At 45.3% G+C, this 23,259-nt stretch overlaps 1 non-coding gene across 1 annotated transcript; it reads right to left on the minus strand.

The window, feature by feature from the left end:
• Positions 1-22,266: 22,266 nt before the first annotated feature.
• Trnas-cga (transfer RNA serine (anticodon CGA)) lies at positions 22,267-22,341 on the minus strand. Its single transcript has one exon. It is a non-coding gene; the product is annotated as a tRNA-Ser (tRNA).
• Positions 22,342-23,259: the final 918 nt, after the last annotated feature.

The following is a 23,259-nucleotide window of genomic DNA, read 5'->3' on the forward strand; positions in this document are numbered from 1 at the left end:
TGGCACTTCTTAGTACCATTCTGCCTGCATAGAGCTTGGTATGATGTCCTTACGTTTGCTTATAGTGTGCTTGTGTCTTCCTTGAGTACAATGCGACTTAGTAGTCAGTCTGTGGCAGTCCAAGCACCAGGTTATGAGTGAACGAAGGGATTTATCTACATCTACGTGATTACTCTGCTATTCACAATAAAGTGCCTGGCAGAGGTTTCAATGAACCACCTTCAAGCTGTCTCTCTACCCGCTCTCGAACGGCACGCGGGAAAAACGAGCACTTAAATTTTTCTGTGCGAGCCCTGATTTCTCTTATTTTATCGTGATGATCATTTCTCCCTATGTAGGTGGGTGCCAACAGAATGTTTTCGCAATCGGAGGAGAAAACTGGTGATTGAAATTTTATGAGAAGATCCCGTTGCAACGAAAAACGCCTTTGTTCTAATGATTGCCACTCCAATTCATGTATCATGTCTGTGACACTATCTCCCCTATTTCGCGATAATACAAAACGAGCTGCCCTTCTTTGTACTTTTTCGATGTCATCCGTCAGTCCCATCTGATGCGGATCCCATACCACACAGCAATACTCCAGAACAGGGTGGACAAGCGTGGTGTAAGCAGTTTCATTAGTAGACCTTTTGCACCTTCTAAGTGTTCTGCCAATGAATCGCAGTCTTTGGTTTGCTCTACCCACAACATTATCTATGCGATCGTTCCAATTTAGGTTATTTGTAATTGTAATCCATAAGTATTTAGCTGAATTTACAGCCTTCAGATATGTATGACTTATCGCGTAATCGAAATTTAGCTGATTTGTTTTAGTACTCATGTGAATAACTTTACACTTTTCCTTATTCGGTGTCAATTGCCACTTTTCGCACCATACAGATATCTTATCGAAATCATTTTGCATGTCGTCTTGATCATCTGATGACTTTACAAGACGGTAAATGACAGCATCATCTGCAAACAATCTAAGACGGCTACTTAGATTGTCTCCTATGTCGTTAATATAGATCAGGAATAATAGAGGGCCTATAACATTTCCTTGGGGAACGCCGGATATTACTTCTGTTTTACTCGATGACTTTCCGTCTATTACTACGAACTGTGACCTTTCTGACACGAAATCACGAATCCAGTCGCACAACTGAGGCGATACTCCGTAGGTACGCAGTTTGGTTAGAAGACGCTTGTGAGGAACGGTGTCGAAAGCCTTCTGGAAATCTAAAAATATGGAATCAATTTGACATCCCCTGTCGATAGCACTTATTACTTCATGAGTATAAAGAGCTAGTTGTGTTTCACAAGAACGATATTTTCTGAAACCGTGCTGACTATGTGTCAATAAATCGTTTTCTTCGAGGTACTTCATAAAGTTCGAATACAGTACCTGTTCCAAAACCCTACTGCAAATCGACGTTATTGATATAGGCCTGTAATTCAGCAATGCAGAAAAAGCCGACATGCTCATGGTGTACGGAGACTGTAGGAAAAATTCAGTTCGTTCTTGAACGGTGTATGCGGGAAGAGTTCCCAATAGACATCAATCATCTCGGCTATGATTTATCAACCTCTTCAACGAGTTACGTGAAAGTGGTAGTGTAACACTTAGATGGTTCAAATGGCTCTTAGCACTATGGGACTTAACATCTGAGGTCATCAGTCCCCTAGAACTTAGAACTACTTCAACCTAACTAACCTAAGGACATCACACACATCCATGCCCGAGGAAGGATTCGAACCTGCGACCGTAGCAGCAGCGCGGTTCCGGACTGAAGCGGCTAGAACCGCTCGGCCACAATGGCCGGCTAACACTTACACAACGTAACAGAAGGAAATGAGCGATGGCAGAAAAGGGAGAAATTGAAGTTATCGCTGCTGTTGCAGTTGATCCGCAAGTTAGCTTCCGCACAATCACATGAGGAAGTGGCATGAGTCAGCAAGTATTCTACGCATTCTCTATCGACAGAGGTTCCATCCCTAACGCATCTCTCTGCATCAAGAGCTGTATCGAAACGATTATGAGAATCGTGTTAACATCTGTACATGGGCATTAAGACAGGATACTACAGATGTATCATGTATCTTGTTTAGTGATGAGGCCACATTTACCAGTTATGACCATGTAAACCGCCGAAACATGCACTACTGGTCTGTTGACTGTCCACGTTTGGGATAGCGAACCATTAGCTCATGGGCCCGTTTTTCATAGACCGAACGCTGAACACGCACAAGTATCGCAACCTACTAACAGACCATCTCCCACTGATGCTAGAAATCGTTCCTCTGCATGTTATGAAAAACCTGTCGTACCAACAAGATCGCTTGGCCCACAGTGCACGAAGTACTACAGCATGCCTTCACGAATTGTTTCAAAATCGTTGGATTGGACGCATAGGACGTATGCCTTAGCCGGCCTACCCCAGGATTTGACGTCTGTAGACTGTTTTCTGTGGGGAAAGCTGAAAGACGCCATCTACAGTACAAGGACATATGAAGTACACCTGATGATATGCAATGAGAATTACTGCAGCCCGATCGGATATCTCTGCTGAAATGTTAGCACGTGTGCAACAGTTGTTTCGTACCAGACTGGAAGCGTGTGTTTCCGCTGCTTTGGTTATTTTGAACACAGCATGTGAGGGTCAATTGTCTCGTTAATGGTCAGGATCCACATAACTAGTGTATGGACTTCTATTGTTCTTTAGTTTGTGTTACCACAGATATTATACGAGATTTGGTGTGGGAACTTTTCTGAATACGAAATTTCGTAAACGTCTCGCACTACAATCCTGCAACAAACACAACTGAATGAGATTTTCACTCTGCAGCGGAGTGTGCGCTGATATGAAACTTCCTGGCAGATTAAAACTGTGTGCCCGACCGAGACTCGAACTCGGGACCTTTGCCTTCCGCGGGCAAGTGCTTTACCATTGCCTTTCGCGGGCAAGTGCTCTACCATTGGTAGAACACTTGCCCGCGAAAGGCAAAGGTGCCGAGTTCGAGTCTCGGCCGGGCACACAGTTTTAATCTGCCAGGAAGTTTCATAAACACAACTGACATTCTAATTTACCCTGTTTTTTGTGTGTTAATGTCAATAGGCACTGTTCAGTTTCAAAGAATGTATATTTGCTCAAAATATGCACTTTCTAAGTATTATTACAACATATTGATTAGCTAACAATAGGGCCCCTGACTATATCAATCCATTCTGTGAAAACCGCACAGTAATAGCACTTTCTAAATGGCTCTGAGCACGATGGGACTTAACATCTGAGACCATCAGTCCCCTAGAACTTATAACTACTTAAACCTAACTAACCTAAGGACATCACACACATCCATTCCCGAGGCAGGATTCGAACCTGCGACCGTAGCGGTCGCGCGGTTCCAGACTGAAGCGCCTAGAACCGCTTGGCCACACTGGCCGGCAGCACTTTCTATTTCCCCAATATCTGCCCTTAAAATTTTAGGTGATTCACCCTGTATATACAGTCATCACACGCATTTTCTCAGACATTTTGCCGATATTTGCAATTTCGTTTCTGCAGTGTGTACCGGCAGTCATCGTAAACAGATACCGCTCACTACACCTTTCATGTGGCGCTCCTTGTCGACAGAAAGCGTCGGTTTGTTTGCCGTTACAAACATGACGATATTTAAAATGACATTTTACGTATACATTCTATAGAGCGGTCCAAAATTAGTCTAATGCGACATTTGTTTTATCGACGTGTACTAGCAGAAACCGACAAGATTTTCTGTGCTTATTTTAACAGCTTGCATCTCAGTTTCATTGCAACAACGCATGTCTCATAATATCTTGTCTTAAATGTATGTTGCACACGACAGATCTGATGACGAGTCTCTCCTGAAACGCGTCAAAAGTTTTTGGTAAGTACGACGTGTTGCTACTTAGTGTCAAAGGCGGTCATAGACCTCCAGAGTAGCTTGAAGTCCAAAGCGACAAAATCTTTCAGTGTTGATATGTAAACCGGAGCAGTATATGGTAAAAAAGTTCAAGTTTTAGAATACCAGGTTAGTTGAACATCGTTGTCTTGGTACAGAAATAATAAAAGCGTCAAGACACACGTGGCTTCCAGGATGCCACAGTGTCGCTCAGCGGTCCTTTCTCCTACAGGTATGACTGACAGCCGCCGACATACCTCGCTGACAGGATTTGGACGTCGCTCGCTCCGCAGCCTGTAAACTCTGCCAAGAGACGCTCTGCGTCGTTGCACCTTATTATTCGACAAAGCCAACTGAATACCTGCCCTGGATGAAAGCACCGTCGTGTTTATGCTAGGCCTGTAAAGTAAACATGCAAACTGAAGCAACGCACGAAAATTTATACCAAGGCCCGGATTCGAACCCAAGTCTCCTGCTCAATAAGCACATGCGCTAACCACTACGCCACCGTTGCACATCGGCTTTGCATACCTGCGTTGACTACCCTAGCAAGCTTCCATCCTCGATCCAAATTCCCATTCGTGCCTCAGCCGACTTAGTATTCCCGCTAATGGGAATTTGTATGAAGCAGGGAGGCGTTCTAGAGTAGTCCGTGCAGCTGCGTGCAAAGCCTCAGCGCCAGGGTGGAGTAGTGGTTAGCGCATCTGCTTATTGAGCAGGAAACAAGGGTTCGAATCCCGGCCTCGGCACAAATCTTCATTCGTCGCTTCACTCTGCATATATACATGATAAATGTTCGTCACTTGAAAAGGTCTCTGGAACCATATTGTTTCGTCTCACTAAAATTTTGTGCCATATATATATATAAAGATGTACTCGTTACAAAGTAATCAAAATTACAGTTACTTAACGTCATTACTGGCACACTAATAACTTTTCTTGTGTCTTGATCACACTTTTATTATTTCCAAAAACACCATAAGCGTTCCCATCATTTCAAAGACTACAAAATACGAAACAAAACTGGTATCAGAAGATATGAAAATATGTTACATTTCATCATTGGTAAGAGACGCAGTGCAACGACTAGAATATAGCTTTCAAGCTTACCGGTGTTACGTCAATCATATAAAATTGTTCATTAGATACAATATATCACGTCAACAAGAGACAAGTGCAAACTGCCACCAAGGGAAAATTTTGGAAACCGAGTGAACTAAACCGCTAGGCGACATTGGATACGTGATATACGCTGCATTTTTCATTGTTTACAACAACGATTTTCATCGTTACAGCGTATATAACAATTTTTATCAGTAAACATGGAAATCAGTTTAAATGTTACATAGGGTATAAGAATTTACGAAGCCCGAAAATACCAGCTGAGGTATATAGCATTCACTTATGAGGAATTGGTGACGCCCATGCTTTGCTGTTTCTCCCAGTGGGAGCAGATGCATGTCTACGTAGGAAAATCAAATAATTTGAGGCGCAATCTTGCAATCCCATAAATCAATTCCGTCAATAATATACGGCAAGCATCCCAGATTTCCTTACATGATTGAAACGCCTTAAACCTCAGCGTATAGGTAAATAGGGATTTCAGTGAAAGAGTTGAAGAGGCTTAGACTTTTAAGAGGTGCTTTTCTTTGAGGCTCTCATGCCATTTTGTACAAAAGACAAAAGATTTAGTCCTTCCAGAAAATGCTTACCTACCCTCCTTGGATATTGTTAATCTACACACTAGCATACCATTGATATTACCAAGTGCAATTTGTTAAAACATAAAAAAATTCCAAGGTAAGATAATTGGTCGATATAACAGTTTCCTTTGTCTTTCATCTTACTTCTGTTTCAGTGTTAAGTATTTTAATCAACCAGTAGAGGCCTACTGGGAAACAGTTTATCAGGCCCAGTGGCCGAGATTTTCATGGGTCGCTTAGAAAACAATTTCGTTGCCGAACAGCCAGCAACGTTCTCAATTATAGTAGATATGTGGATGGCACCTTCCTATTAGGAAACTGAAATGAGGAAACGAAATTTAGCAGTATGCACCCCAACATAGAATTTACAGTTGAGTACAAAGCTGGACAATCTATAAATTTTCTCGATTTGACTATAAATAAGTCTACCTGCAAACGGACATTTGGTATTTTTAGGAAACCAACGTTTAGAGACGCCATTATACCAGCGGACCAATGCCACCCAGAAGTGCGTAAATAGGCATATGTTAACGAAGCTGCCCTTAATCGAGAATGATATTGAGAGAAAACCGAATATTTTAGAAAAGATAGCAAGGTCTAACGGTTATAATAGTGAAGAAGTTACGTCTCTGTACGTAAGCATGTAAACAGAATCATTCAACAGTCAAAAAAAAAATTTTAAAAACGATGAGTATGATATATAACGGAACATTCACTGAACGTGTAGTAAATAGATTCAGGAAGCACCATATCAGTTTAAGGCTAAAAATTAACAGTAAATTAGGGATCAAACTGCAACACTCGACTGATGCCAGATGGGATACGTATGAGGGCATGGGAGTTTACAGGATTATGTGGGGGGACTGCGAAAAAGTTTAAGTATGATGGATGGATAGATGCATCAAAAAATGTTTTAGAGGACACAAGTATGAAAGTTTTTTTTATTTATTGTATTTAAATTCCCCATCCAGGGCAGGCCGGCAGCAGTGTAGGCGCTGCTCTTCAGCTGAGAGACATTAAGTGTATAACAGGAAGACATTTAAAACAACATAAAGGAGAAAACATGGCAGAACATAGATATAAAAAGGGGGAACGTAATGGAAGAGAGCACACAAAAGGTGGTAACTATAAGAATGGAGATAAAAATCTAAAAAAGTATTTTACACAAGAAACCACACACTGTAAGGACTAGAAGAACACAAGGCGAAGTACGGCCGGACCATAAAAATTGCAAAATGATTAAAACAGCCACGTGATGAGCAGCAAGCACAGAACAATCACAGACTGCAAAACTATATACAAGTCAAGCACACAATTAAAACCATAGCACTTGACATCACAGTAGAACGGCACCAAACACAACCTTAATGCAGCACACTGACGACGAAGAACAAACTGTGAGGATCTACCAGGGGTAAGGAGACGAGGGAGAAAGGAAGAAAGGGGGGAAAGGGCGGTGCTAGAGGGGCGAGAGAAGAGGGGATGGGATGGGAGGCACGATGAAGGAGGCCAGGGAGGGAAGGATGGGAGAGGAAAACAGCCAAAGAGGGAGTGCAGAGACTCAGGGGGGAGGAGGAAAAGCTGCTCTATGGGAAGGAGGGGATGGAAAAGGGGCGGCCCTGCGAAGGGGGGAACAAGGCCAGGCTACAGTTGATAGGAAGAGTAGATGTCACAGCGAAGTTCCTCATCCAGGAGGGGAGGTGCTGGAAATTGCCCTGATGAAGGATATGGTGGGTGTGGAGGTGGAGAGAGAGGGGGGGATACAGCGATAGATATGCGGCAACAGGTGGGGATGGGGGAGGAAGGAGGACACAAGGGGGTGGGGGGGATCAAGCTTGCAGACAATGTAAAGGATGCGGATATGTTGAAGGAAAACGAGAAGGTGGGGGAAGGGGATGTGGTCTTACAGAAGCCATGTGGGGGACCAAATGTGGATACAGAAGGCAAGGCGGAGCACGTGGTGTTCAAGGGTTTGGATGGCCTTATAAAAGTGTGTGGGTGTGTGGGGGGGGTGGGGGGGGGAGGCGGAGATTCAGGCAATGCTGGCATAACAGAGGATAGGATGGATGAGGGATTTGTTGGTGTGGAGGATGGTGGAAGGATGCAATCCCCATATCTGGTCAGACAGGGTTTCAGGAGCAAAGGCAAGTACGGGTTTTCTTCTGGATGGTCAGCAGATGAGAGGTCGAGGTGAGGTGACCGTCAAGGGTGAGGCCAAGGTATCTCAGGGTGGGGGTGAGCTGAATGGGACGACCACAAATGGTGAGGTAAAAATCATGACGATTGAAGGAGTGGGTGGTGTGGCCTATGATGATTGCTTGGGTCTTGGATGGGTTGATACGAAGGAACCACTGGTTGTACCAAGTGGTGGTCAAGATGGGTTTGGAGGGTCGCATTGGGACTGTTGAAGGGTAGGAGAGAGAGCCAGGAAGGCGGTGTCATCAGCATATTGGAGGAGGTGTACAGGTGGGATTGTCTTAGGCATATTGGCAGTTTACAGGAGATAGAGGAGTGGGGAAAGGACGGAGCCTTGGAGGATGCAGGTGGTGGGATAAAAATTATAAGAGTTGGTGTTGTGGAGGATGACATAGGAAGGACGGCGTGAGAGGAAGTAAGCGATCAGACTGACAAAATTGATAGGCAGGGAGTAGGTTTAGAGTTTAAAGAGGAGACCGGGATCCCATACGCAGTCAAGTATGTTGTATTTTGTGGTCTTTGAAAATGGTGGAATGACGAAACGTGTAAGATGTTTTTTCGGAAATAAAGTATGGTCAAGGCATAACAAAAGTTATAAGTGTAGCCACATGGCCACTTCGTCAGTCCGCATCTCGTGGTCATGCGGTAGCGTTCTCGCTTCCCACGCCCGGGTTCCCTAGTTCGATTCCCGGCGGGGTCAGGGATTTTCTCTGCCTCGTGATGACTGGGTGTTGTGTGCTGTCCTTAGGTTAGTTAGGTTTAAGTAGTTCTAAGTTCTAGGGGACTGATGACCATAAATGTTAAGTCCCATAGTGCTCAGAGCCATTTGAGCCATTTTTTTTTTTTTTTTTTTTTTTTTTTGCCACTTCGTCTCACAGCATTTTCATGAAAATTGTAGTTGCTACTGATACAACTATCGCACATAACTACTTCTCTTCTAATCTAGAAACTTGATTATAAATGTGCTTAAGGATGTGCCATTTGCGGAGGTTCTTCTCTCTGCAAAGGTTTTTCTCTTCTACAGGGGGTTTGACAAAAATATTGAAACACCGCGAGGACTGAAAACTTGAACATAAATGCAAATGCTAACCAAGCCTGCAGGTTCCGCTGATGTAGTTGACCATGGACAGTACCTGAAGGTGTCAGTCGAGGTCAGGATAGTATACTGCGGAGATGTGAGCGTACTATACCAGAGCTTAGTGAATTCGAACGTGCGCAAATTCTTCGTGCTGCCATGGTGGGTACTTCCGTAAACAAGGGAGCTGAAGTGTTCGGTATTTCAAATGGGTCAAATGGCTCTAAGCACTATGGGACTTAACATCTGAGGTCATCAGTCCCCTAGACTTAGAACTACTTAAACCTAACTAACCTGAAGACATCACACACATCCGTGCCCGGGGCAGGATTCGAACCTGCGACCGTAGAAGCAGCGCGGTTTCGGACTGAAGCGCCTACAACCGCTCGGCCACCACGGCCGGCCATGGAACCCATAGATACTGTGCAAGATCGCATTACTACCAAGGCTTATGTGTTCATTTTGGCTCATCAGGTCCATCCCATGGTACAGTATCTGTTCTCCAATGGTGATGGTGTGTTCCAAGAGGCCAGGGCCTCTGGTTCACACTGCTCGCATCATGCAGGACCACGAATATGAACTGTCACACCTACGCTAGCCACGCAGTCATCAGATGTCAATATTATTGAGCCTATGTGGTCTACTTTGGAGAGAGGTATGCGTGATTGCTATCCAGTTCCATCACCGTTACCTGAACTTGGCACTATTTTGCAGGAAGACTGATATAAAATATGGATGTAACTCCATCTTCTAGTGGAATATGGGACTACGGCTGTTCAATGTTCAATAAAAACTATACCAGTCGCCGTTATATAGGTTTATTTCTAGGCAACCAGTTTAGACGTTACAGTAGTCATCTTCAGGTCAAAACTGCTCCAATCCAGTAACCTTCGTGTTACAAGTAACACGAAAGTTACTGGTCTGGAACAGTTATGGCCTGAAGATGACTAGTGTAACGTCGAAACTGGTTGCCTAGAAATAAATCTATATAACGGCGATTGGTATTGTTTTTATTGGTATAAAATACTCTTTAAAACTATACAGCAACTGTATTTAACTATTCCCAGACGACTAGAAGATGTTTTGAATGCTGGCGTGTTTCCTGTACCGTTCATGCTTGGTAATGTGTTATTTTTCTGGTGTTTCAATTTTTCTGTCCACCTCCTGTACATACTATTGACCATTCACCATGCCTCTACTGGCACTGATAATAACAGCTAAAGTTGCAAGATCTGAACTTGTTTTCGTATGAAGATAATTCAGAATTGAATCTTGACACCATTGTCTCACATTGACAACTATAGGCTATAGAAATGTTATTGAAGAAATACTTGCGACGCCGTGCAGTATCCGGAAGCGCTAGGGGAGGCACAGCACCCAACCAGGGCTGTGTGTGTGGCGACTGTAGGGAGACAACACTACGGCCTCCACGATGCGTCGGAATTTCGCTGCTGCTGTCAAGACAACATAAAAATAAACTCTGCATAGTTAGGCCTGCGCTTGTGTAAGCAAAAGACTGATTTCATACTTTTCTGTTGCACCAGGTCAAACTTTTTATTAAACTGAATGTCAATGTTTGAGATATTTAAGGACAGACAGGGGAAACACCGTGTATTGTGTATCCAGGGCTCTCGGGTGTCCAGCCAGACGCTATCGTTGGAAGTACCACGATATTTCGGCGAATAACCTTTCCGCCATCATCAGGTGGTTCTGATGGAATGGTCTGTCTGCTCATTGTCGGTGTTATTTATGTCCGTCAGTCGGGCTTCGATGCCCTGCACCGACAGTCAGATTGCGGCAGCCGACATTCCGATTGCGGGCGCTGACGCTCCGATTGCGGCCGCCGACAATCCGTTTGCGGGCGTCGACCCAGGTCTGCGCCGTTCCCGGCGTCGCGCCGGGTGATGGAAGATGCAAAATCCCGTGGAGTGTCCCCGGCGGCCGTCGTGGAAAGTTCGCTTGAGGCGTGACTCCTTGATGTAGCTAATCGGCGCAGGGAATCGAAGCCCGACTGATGGACATAAATAACACCGACAGTGAGCAGACAGACCAAAAGACGCAGACTATGCTGATCACCCGGAGGCTCAGAAGGCGCGGACCTCCTCAACGCCCCACCCCCCTTCTCCACCGTCACCTAAACGGAACCCACCTCCCCTGGCGCAGAACCGCCAATACCTTGGGGTAACCTTGGACTTACATGGAAACCGCACATAGACGAGGTCCATAGGGAGGTCTGCGCCAGTTCTATTTTACACAGAGTACGCGAAGGAACTTGCCCACCTTCTTGCAGCGGTGTACCGTAGGTCTCTAGAAGAGCGTAGCGTTCCAAAGGATTGGAAAAGGGCACAGGTCATCCCCGTTTTCAAGAAGGGACGTCGAACAGATGTGCAGAACTATAGACCTATATCTCTAACGTCGATCAGTTGTAGAATTTTGGAACACGTATTATGTTCGAGTATAACGTCTTTCCTGGAGACTAGAAATCTACTCTGTAGGAATCAGCATGGGTTTCGAAAAAGACGGTCGTGTGAAACCCAGCTCGCGCTATTCGTCGACGAGACTCAGAGGGCCATAGACACGGGTTCACAGGTAGATGCCGTGTTTCTTGACTTCCGCAAGGCGTTCGATACAGTTCCCCACAGTCGTTTAATGAACAAAGTAATAGTATATGGACTATCAGACCAATTGTGTGATTGGATTGACGAGTTCCTAGATAACAGAACGTAGCATGTCATTCTCAATGGAGAGAAGTCTTCCGAAGTAAGAGTGATTTCAGGTGTGCCACAGGAGAGTGTCATGGGACCGTTGCTGTTCACAATATACATAAATGACCTGGTAAATGACATCGGAAGTTCACTGAGGCTTTTTGCAGATGATGCTGTGGTGTATCGAGAGGTTGTAACAATGGAAAATTGTACTGAAATGCAGGAGGATCTGCAGCGAATTGACGCATGGTGCAGGGAATGGCAATTGAATCTCAATGTAGACAAGTGCAACGTGCTGCGAATACATAGAAAGATAGATCCCTTATCATTTAGCTACAAAATAGCAGGTCAGCAACTGGAAGCAGTTAATCCATAAATTATCTGGGAGTACGCATTAGGAGTGATTTAAAATGGAATGATCATATAAAGTTGATCGTCGGTAAAGCAGATGCCAGACTGAGATTCATTGGAAGAATCCTAAGGAAATGCAATCCGAAAACAAAGGAAGTAGGTTACAGTGCGGTTGTTCGCCCACTGCTTGAATACTGCTCAGCGGTGTGGGATCCGTACCAGATACGGTTGATAGAAGAGATACAGAAGATCCAACGGAGAGCAGCGCGCTTCGTTACAGGATCATTTAGTAATCGCGAAAGCGTTACGGAGATGATAAACTCCAGTGGAAGACTCTGCAGGAGAGACGCTCAGTAGCTCGGTACGGGCTTTTGTTAAAGTTTCGAGAACGTACCTTCACCGATGAGTCCAGCAGTATATTGCTCCCTCCTACGTATATCTCGCGAAGAGGCCATGAGGATAAAATCAGAGAGATTAGAGCCCACACAGAAGCATACAGACAATCCTTCTTTCCACGAACAATACGAGACTGGAATAGAAGGGAGAACCGATAGAGGTACTCAGGGTACCCTCCGCCACACACCGTCAGGTGGCTTGCGGAGTATGGATGTAGATGTAGATGTAGATGTAGAATGTCCATCCTATACCCAGTCCTCAACTCAATCAGCTCCCTTTTCTGCTCTGTAGGAGTGAATGTTTATCAGGCCATGATAAGGCCAGTAATGGAATATGCGTGCCATATCTGGGGATACGTGGCGAAGCAGCACTTGGACAGACTCCAGTGTCTGCTGAACTGCCGCCTCAGGAGGACACTGCATCTACCCCTCGGATTCCCTACCGATGATTTGCACACTGCAGCTGAAATCCCACTCCTGAAAGAGCGTTTCCAAGATCTGGCAAGGGCTTTCTATGAAAGCTCTTCCAGATGAGGAAACGTCCTCATCCACTCCCTAGGCCAGTACTCCTGAAAGAGCGTTTCCAAGATCTGGCAAGGGCTTTCTATGAAAGCTCTTCCAGATGAGGAAACGTCCCCATCCACTCCCTAGGCCAGTACTCCTGAAAGAGCGTTTCCAAGATCTGGCAAGGGCTTTCTATGAAAGCTCTTCCAGATGAGTAAACGTCCTCATCCACTCCCTAGGCCAGTACGACATGTCCTGCGACAAGCACAAATGCCCAATGACGATTTTTGACCACTAAGTCGAAGAGAAAATCCCTATATCCAATTGCTAATCCTCCTCCCACTTCCATACTATCAGTCATCTCACCAGTCTCAGGCAAGTACCAGACACATTCAGAACAATCATCACTTCTCACGGACACCCAAATATTACAGAAATAATCACACATACAAGTACACAGTGGAGTAAAAGCCGCAAGGCTACAAACTCCCCCACACACTTCCCCAAAGAGGGGAAAGTATTATATGAGAGTGAGTGAGGTGAACAGACAGACCATTCCATCAGAACCACATGATGATGGCGGAAAGGTTATTCGCCGAAATATCGCGGGACTTCAACGATCATATCCGGCTGGACACCCGAGAGCCCTGGAAACAACAGATGCGCTGGGAAAGCCTCTGACCACATACCATGCATTGTGTCTAATATTCATTTGAAGAATATACTTGAAATGCATTATCCGATATTTAGTGGTTCTCATTGGTTACTTGGAATTATTTGAATGATTATGTTGAAGAGTGATGAATAACTTTATCATTCATATGCAATGACAGATTTTTTATTTAACATAGAATAATAATTGCGCACAGAAAGACATTATTAACTCTGGAGAAACGCTAGAAACTCTGGTAATAATTGGAACTTAAGATTTCGCTAATAGAAGAACTCTACTTACATCACAGTCAGATCGAAGAATAGGGCCAAGTCTTAACACGTCACACGGTTGCGCGTTTTATAGGGATTTAATATTAGGCCCCTATTGTGAGCGGACTCGCCTGGAGCGGAATTTGATATTCTTTGAGGGACCAAACAAACTACACGATGCAAAGTTGATCGAGGTACAGCAAGATGCCTAGATGCTTGACGAATTGACTTATGTGAGCTTCTGAGAAATATTTGTCTGATATCCTCAACTGTCTCTTCTGAAACTCCATAACATGCACTGCCAGAATGTTTCAGAACAGTTCCTGTTGCCAGAAACTTCCTATACCATTCTTTAATTGTTTTCAGATCAGGTGGATCACATTCATACACACGACGATAATTTATTTGCACAGTAATCGGCGATTTTTTTTCTGCAAACCACACTACTGCTTACGCGCGCTGCTGAGGAGTCGCCATTTTCACTTCATGCGACCATGCTGCACTCTGGCGACTACACTTGGCACTTCTGACGCGAGAATATAAATTCTTTGAGATGCTCTACAATGTGGTGCATTTTTCATTGTCTTATATACAGTTGTTTTTCTCTCCTGGTCCCTTGAAATCAGGGAGGTTTGAGTGGGACACTCTGTACATTCCCAATCACTTCATATCGGCAGCATAAAAACCACAAAGCAGACACGTCAGTGGTGCCGTACAGAAACCAGACGCAGTAGCTATGTTCTGGCGCTGTTCAACGCTGTGGGTTATTGAGAAACTATAGATGTCGGAAACAAAGGAGCATTACGAAACTGCCGGCGCCGCCTGAGTCACATACGATTTGCACGTGGGAAAGGGCACTTGGCGAGTGGCGATAAAAGAAACTCCGTGTCCCTAAGGACTTACTCCACTGAAAATGAAAATTAGAAATGGGAGGAATACGAAAGCTACTGTGTCGGCCTGAACATGTGAAAAGGAAGACAGGTGCGTAACGAAACGAGCCCCTAAGTCAGAGTCCGCTGGGGATAACGAATTGAAGGAATATGAAAACATCCAGGGAAGAGAACGTGCGAACCACTAAATGTCTCAGGCAGCAATGACGAGATACTTCGAGTCTCGTGCAATTACTGAGTAACAATTGGCAACAGCTCTTGTTTAAGCCGGAGGGAAAGGGAGGTGAAGTACGGTACCTCTACATCTATATGACTATTCTGCAGTTCACACTCAACTGCCTTCCAGAGGTTTCATCGAATTACTTTCATCCTATTTCTGTACCGTTCCACACTAACAGTGTGCGGGAAAAACGAACACGTACATCTTTCTGTGGAAGATCTGATTTCTCTTATTTTGTTACGATGATTATTTCTCCCTTCGTAGGTGGGCGCCAAAAAAATATTTTCGCATTAGTAGGAGAAAGCTGGAGACTGAAATTTCGTGAAACGCAGCAATGATTGCAACTCCATATAGCTTATCATATCCGTGATATTCACTCCCCTGTTTAGCGATAAACGAGCTGTCCTTTGAATTTTTCCGTATGTTGTACGGAACCCAAACAGCACAGTTATGCTCTAACAGAGGACGGACAAGCGTGGTGTAGAAAGTCACTTTAGTGCATGAATCTTTTAAATGTTACACCACTAAAACGTAATATTTGGTTCACCTTCCCCATCACTTTATCTGTATGGTGGTTCCAACTTATGTTGATTACAATTGCCTTCCATACAAATTTAGTTGAATTGACAGTTTTTAGGTTTGTACGATTTACGTGTAACCGAAATTTAACGGATTCCTTGTAGTACTCACGCGGATGACTTCACACCTTTCATTATTAAGAATCAATTGTCACTTTTCGCAGCAAACAGATGTGTTGTCAGAATTATTTTGCAGTTGGTTTTCATCTTCTGACGACTTCACTTGGCGGCCAATTACAGCAACATCCGCAAACGATCTAAAATGCCTGCTTAGATTGTCCCTTAAATCATTTATTTAGATTAGGAACAGCAGAAGGCCTATAACACTTCCATGGGTACTAACAGCGTACACCGTTTCATTCAGAAGTTCCTCTTTAGCCCTGACGTCCAGTCGTGCACAGTCTGTGGAGTTTTCGCGAAGTTGGTGTTCGCCTTTGTAATCTTTTTAACATCGCAGAAATTGCTATCCATATCGTCAATAGGATATTCGTTGTGTGCGCTTTATTACTTCTTTTTTGGTGTAGATCAGGGGTGTCGAACCTTTCAGCTTACCTGGGCCACATTAGGAGAAGACGATTATTTTTGGCCCGCACATACACTCCTGGAAATGGAAAAAAGAACACATTGACACCGGTGTGTCAGACCCACCATACTTGCTCCGGACACTGCGAGAGGGCTGTACAAGCAATGATCACACGCACGGCACAGCGGACACACCAGGAACCGCGGTGTTGGCCGTCGAATGGCGCTAGCTGCGCAGCATTTGTGCACCGCCGCCGTCAGTGTCAGCCAGTTTGCCGTGGCATACGGAGCTCCATCGCAGTCTTTAACACTGGTAGCATGCCGCGACAGCGTGGACGTGAACCGTATGTGCAGTTGACGGACTTTGAGCGAGGGCGTATAGTGGGCATGCGGGAGGCCGGGTGGACGTACCGCCGAATTGCTCAACACGTGGGGCGTGAGGTCTCCACAGTACATCGATGTTGTCGCCAGTGGTCGGCGGAAGGTGCACGTGCCCGTCGACCTGGGACCGGACCGCAGCGACACACGGATGCACGCCAAGACCGTAGGATCCTACGCAGTGCCGTAGGGGACCGCACCGCCACTTCCCAGCAAATTAGGGACACTGGGGTATCGGCGAGGACCATTCGCAACCGTCTCCATGAAGCTGGGCTACGGTCCCGCACACCGTTAGGCCGTCTTCCGCTCACGCCCCAACATCGTGCAGCCCGCCTCCAGTGGTGTCGCGACAGGCGTGAATGGAGGGACGAATGGAGACGTGTCGTCTTCAGCGATGAGAGTCGCTTCTGCCTTGGTGCCAATGATGGTCGTATGCGTGTTTGGCGCCGTGCAGGTGAGCGCCACAATCAGGACTGCATACGACCGAGGCACACAGGGCCAGCACCCGGCATCATGGTGTGGGGAGCGATCTCCTACACTGGCCGTACACCACTGGTGATCGTCGAGGGGACACTGAATAGTGCACGGTACATCCAAACCGTCATCGAACCCATCGTTCTACCATTCCTAGACCGGCAAGGGAACTTACTGTTCCAACAGGACAATGCACGTCCGCATGTATCCCGTGCCACCCAACGTGCTCTAGAAGGTGTAAGTCAACTACCCTGGCCAGCAAGATCTCCGGATCTGTCCCCCATTGAGCATGTTTGGGACTGGATGAAGCGTCGTCTCACGCGGTCTGCACGTCCAGCACGAACGCTGGTCCAACTGAGGCGCCAGGTGGAAATGGCATGGCAAGCCGTTCCACAGGACTACATCCAGCATCTCTACGATCGTCTCCATGGGAGAATAGCAGCCTGCATTGCTGCGAAAGGTGGATATACACTGTACTAGTGCCGACATTGTGCATGCTCTGTTGCCTGTGGCTATGTGCCTGTGGTTCTGTCAGTGTGATCATGTGATGTATCTGACCCCAGGAATGTGTCAATAAAGTTTCCCCTTCCTGGGACAATGAATTCATGGTGTTCTTCTTTCAATTTCCAGGAGTGTATTATACTTAACACCAACAATAACAGCTTTAAAAAAGGGAGGGATGGGCCAGTGAGAGAATAGCATAGTGCGGCGGGAGTTTCATACTGAAAATATTCAGTTTATCATAAGTTTATATTAAAGGCAAACCTACGTTTCTAGCATTTGTAGACTTAGAGAAAGCTTTTGACAATGTTGATTGGAATACTCTCTTTCAAATTCTGAAGGTGGCAGCGGTAAAATACAGGGAGCGAAAGGCTATTTACAATTTTTACAGAAAGCAGATGGCATTTATAAGAGTCGAGGGGTATGAAAAGGAAGCAGTGGTTGGGAAGGGAGTGAGACAGGGCTGTAGCCTATCCCCGATGTTATTCAATCTGTATATTGAGCGAGCAATAAAGGAAACAAAAGAAAATTTCGGAGTAGGTATTAAAATCCATGGAGAAGAAATAAAAACTTAGAGGTTCGCCGATGACACTGTAATTCTGTCAGAGACAGCAAAGGACTTGGAGGAGCAGTTGAACGGAATGGACAGTGTCTTAAAAGGAGGATATAAGGTGAACATCGACAAAAGCAAAACGAGGATAATGGAATGTAGTCGAATTAAGTCGGGTGATGCTGAGGGAATTAGATTAGGAAATGAGACACTTAAAGTAGTAAAGGAGTTTTGCTATTTGGGGAGCAAAATAACTGATGATGGTCGAAGTAGAGAGGATATAAAATGTAGACTGGCAATGGCAAGGAAAGCGTTTATGAAGAAGAGAAATTTGTGAACATCGAGTATAGATTTAAGTGTCAGGAAGTCGTTTCTGAAAGTATTTGTATGGAGTGTAGCCATGTATGGAAGTGAAACGTGGACGATAAATTGTTTAGACAAGAAGAGAATAGAAGCTTTCGAAATGTGGTGCTACAGATGACTGCTGAAGATTAGATGGGTAGATCACATAACTAATGAGGAGGTATTGAATAGAATTGGGGAGAAGAGAAGCTTGTGACACAACTTGACTAGAAGTAGGGATCGGTTGGTAGGACATGTTCTGAGACATCGAGGGATCACCAATTTAGTATTGGAGGGCAGCGTGGAGGGTAAAAATCGTAGAGGGAGACCAAGAGATGAACACACTAAGCAGATTCAGAAGGATGTAGGCTGCAGTAGGTACTGGGAGATGAAGAAGCTTGCACAGGATGGAGAAGCATGGAGAGCTGCATCAAACCAGTCTCAGGACTGAAGACCACAACAACAACATATTAAAGGAATTTGATGATATTTTTGCCGATCATGTAATAGATGCTCACTTCTTGGGCCCATGTGGCTCGCAGGCCGCGGTTGGACACCCCTGGTGTAGATAGTTGGATCCCATTCCACTCGGTATCTTGTCCATCGCTCCGTAATTTGCTCGCCGGCGACCTTCTCATTTTTAATATTTTGCTTGTACGTGCAACCACGTCTCCACCTTTCCGCCAATATTGCCACCCTCCTTCTCATCGTTAACAAATTTAAAAATGTAAACAGCAAGCCTTGTCGCCTGCCTGCGAAGGTATTTGTCCCTTTCACTTCTCATCTCTGCAGTACGAAGTAATACGCACACTATTTTGAACAAAAACGTAGCGACTGTAGCTAGTCACGTGACCAAGTTAACTGCCACTCCTACCGGGTCTGTTGTTCGCTTCGTCGACTAATAACTATTTCGACGTTCACAGTTACAAAATATTTACTGGCGCCATCATCAGAGCAGTAAGTTTGGTGGATAACGGTCTCGAGCCAGTAAATAACGCTTCGCTTCGCTCCTGGGCACAGCCGCTGAAAACGAAAGATCACGCAGATTGCTCCTTGCGGTTCGTGCCAAATGGCGCAGCTTCATCAGGGCCACCATAACAATGAGGCTTTGCGAGATCGTCTGATATCCTGCCAAGAGGCAGCCCAGGTTCGTTCGAGATGCGTTAGCTCCATCTCCACTAGGGGCTGGGAATTACAGGCTGTCGACGTCTTCCTGAGGTAGTTATCGTAAACAGTTATTAAGAAAAACACATTCTTGAGGGATGCTGAAGAACGCGGCACCACAGCTTTCACAGACATCACAAGTGTGTTGATCATGACTCTTTACCACAAGTTCAATAGTACTTAAACAGAACAACGAGTTCGTTCTTGTAACATCCGAAATTGCAATATTATTAAGTGTATCGGGTCGAGGTTGTAGAGAGGCAGACTGTCGTATAAGCCACTAAGGGGTGCCAATGTTTGGAAGACACACGCACGACTTGAGTTCTAACCTACGATTAAACCATAATTATTGTAAATATGCTCTGCGTGTTATATTTGTACGAACACATCTTTCATAAATAAATTACTCTCCTGTAAAATAATGACATTGAACTATATAGCTATTGTTGTTACTTGTTAATCGATAGGAATGGAATAAACTGTTTAGTAATATAAAATATTTAGCACTTCTGTAATTATTGCACTGAATTTGGAAATAATCGAAATGCCGTTAGAATTTCAAGGTTAGTGAAACTTTAATAAATGAAAACTAAACTATACATACTTTTTGTAAAGCAATAAACCGGAAGCTAACAGTCCTAAATTAGTATTACGATCACATTAAAAGCCTCCATTTAAAAATAATTAATATTGTATAATATTTGTGTCTATTTGCTTTGTTTTGAAGGATGTCCGAAAACCAATAGTTCTTAGACAGAGCTCAATGTGATAACTTCCAAGCGAGAGCTTGTAAATGTCCTTGTCTGGGGCTTCTGTGGGGAAGATAACAGAAATGTTCACACAGAAATTTTGAAAGCCTCCAAATACAGATATTATATTGAATTTTTGTGAAAAATGGCCAGCAAAGTATAAACTGTAATAAATGGAAGATGTATACAATTGGAACTTTCATTTTTCAGTGATATAATCAGAACTCGATTCCTTGGATTAATAATTACACTCCTGGAAATGGAAAAAACAACACATTGACACCGGTGTGTCAGACCCACCATACTTGCTCCGGACACTGCGAGAGGGCTGTACAAGCAATGATCACACGCACGGCACAGCGGACACACCAGGAACCGCGGTGTTGGCCGTCGAATGGCGCTAGCTGCGCAGCATTTGTGCACCGCCGCCGTCAGTGTCAGCCAGTTTGCCGTGGCATACGGAGCTCCATCGCAGTCTTTAACACTGGTAGCATGCCGCGACAGCGTGGACGTGAACCGTATGTGCAGTTGACGGACTTTGAGCGAGGGCGTATAGTGGGCATGCGGGAGGCCGGGTGGACGTACCGCCGAATTGCTCAACACGTGGGGCGTGAGGTCTCCACAGTACATCGATGTTGTCGCCAGTGGTCGGCGGAAGGTGCACGTGCCCGTCGACCTGGGACCGGACCGCAGCGACACACGGATGCACGCCAAGACCGTAGGATCCTACGCAGTGCCGTAGGGGACCGCACCGCCACTTCCCAGCAAATTAGGGACACTGTTGCTCCTGGGGTATCGGCGAGGACCATTCGCAACCGTCTCCATGAAGCTGGGCTACGGTCCCGCACACCGTTAGGCCGTCTTCCGCTCACGCCCCAACATCGTGCAGCCCGCCTCCAGTGGTGTCGCGACAGGCGTGAATGGAGGGACGAATGGAGACGTGTCGTCTTCAGCGATGAGAGTCGCTTGTGCCTTGGTGCCAATGATGGTCGTATGCGTGTTTGGCGCCGTGCAGGTGAGCGCCACAATCAGGACTGCATACGACCGAGGCACACAGGGCCAACACCCGGCATCATGGTGTGGGGAGCGATCTCCTACACTGGCCGTACACCACTGGTGATCGTCGAGGGGACACTGAATAGTGCACGGTACATCCAAACCGTCATCGAACCCATCGTTCTACCATTCCTAGACCGGCAAGGGAACTTACTGTTCCAACAGGACAATGCACGTCCGCATGTATCCCGTGCCACCCAACGTGCTCTAGAAGGTGTAAGTCAACTACCCTGGCCAGCAAGATCTCCGGATCTGTCCCCCATTGAGCATGTTTGGGACTGGATGAAGCGTCGTCTCACGCGGTCTGCACGTCCAGCATGAACGCTGGTCCAACTGAGGCGCCAGGTGGAAATGGCATGGCAAGCCGTTCCACAGGACTACATCCAGCATCTCTACGATCGTCTCCATGGGAGAATAGCAGCCTGCATTGCTGCGAAAGGTGGATATACACTGTACTAGTGCCGACATTGTGCATGCTCTGTTGCCTGTGTCTATGTGCCTGTGGTTCTGTCAGTGTGATCATGTGATGTATCTGACCCCAGGAATGTGTCAATAAAGTTTCCCCTTCCTGGGAAAATGAATTCACGGTGTTCTTATTTCAATTTCCAGGAGTGTATATTCCCTGCAGCTGAGAAGAAGAGATTTCAACCTGAACTACAAGACTGTAGTTAAAGCAGATAAATACGCACTTTAAAAACAACTGAAGACTTTAAATAAAAAAGGCTCTATTAACCATATTCATGAATTTGAGGAAAGTGATTTTCAAGTGTTTTAGCCAATTAATGGTCATAACTGGACTATTACTGACAAGGGAACCTCTCCATCGCACCCCCCTCAGATTTAGTTATAAGTTGGCACAGTGGATAGGCCTTGAAAAACTGAACACAGATCAATCGAGAAAACAGGAAGAAGTTGTGTAGAACTATGAAAAAAATAAGCAAAAACATGCAAACTGAGTAGTCCATGCGCAAGATAGGCAACATCAAGTAGAATATGAGTTCAGGGGCGCCGTGGTCACGTGGTTAGCGTGAGTAGCTGCGAACCAAGAGGTCTTTAATGAAACTTCCTGGCAGATTAAAACTGTGCGCCCGACCGAGACTCGAACTCGGGACCTTTGCCTTTCGCGGGCAAGTGCTCTACCAACTGAGCTACCGAAGCACGATTCACGCCCGAGTCTCGGTCGGGCACACAGTTTTAATCTGCCAGGAAGTTTCATATCAGCGCACACTCCGCTGCAGAGTGAAAATCTCATTCTAAGAGGTCTTTAGTTCAAGTCTTCCCTCGTGTGAAATTTTTTATTTTCAGACAATTATCAAAGTTCAGGCACTCACACATAATCAACTTCGCTCTCCAAAATTCCAGGACAAGTTCAGATCTGCTTGTACATAAGCAGGATTTGAAGGTCTACACACGGAAAATTTGAAAACGTTAAAAACATACGTTTTGTCAGAGCACAGGGAAAACTGTGCGACTGTGAAACTGTTGCATTCATTTGTTGCAGTTTATGTGACCAACTCTTATGTTTTCATCACTTTTTTGGGAGTGATTATCACATCCACAAGAAAACCTAAATCGGGCAAGGTAGAAGAATCTTTTTACCCATTCGCCAAGTGTACAAGTTAGGTGGGTCGACAACATATTCCTGTCATGTAACGCACATGCTGTCACCAGCGTCGTATTGAACATATCAGACGTGTTTTCCTGTGGAGGAATCGGTTGACCTATGACCTTGCGATGTTTTCGGTTCCCATTGGAGGGGCACGTCCTTTCGTCTACTAATCGCACGGTTTTGCCGTGCGGTCGCAAAACACAGACACTAAACTTATTACAGTGAAAAGAGACGTCAATGAACGAACGGACAGATCATAACTTTGCGAAAATAAAGAAAATAAACTTTTCACTCGAGGGAAGACTTGAACCGAAGGCCTCTCGTTCCGCAGCTGCTCACGCTAACCACGGGACCACGGCGCTCCTGAGCTGACACTATCCTTGATGTTGCTGAGCACATGGACTACTCAGTTTGCATATTTTGCTTATTTTTTTCATAGCTCCACACAATTTCTTCCTGTTTTCTCG

This window comes from Schistocerca nitens, chromosome 5 (genome assembly GCF_023898315.1).
Source record: "Schistocerca nitens isolate TAMUIC-IGC-003100 chromosome 5, iqSchNite1.1, whole genome shotgun sequence".
Lineage (NCBI taxonomy): Eukaryota > Metazoa > Arthropoda > Insecta > Orthoptera > Acrididae > Schistocerca > Schistocerca nitens.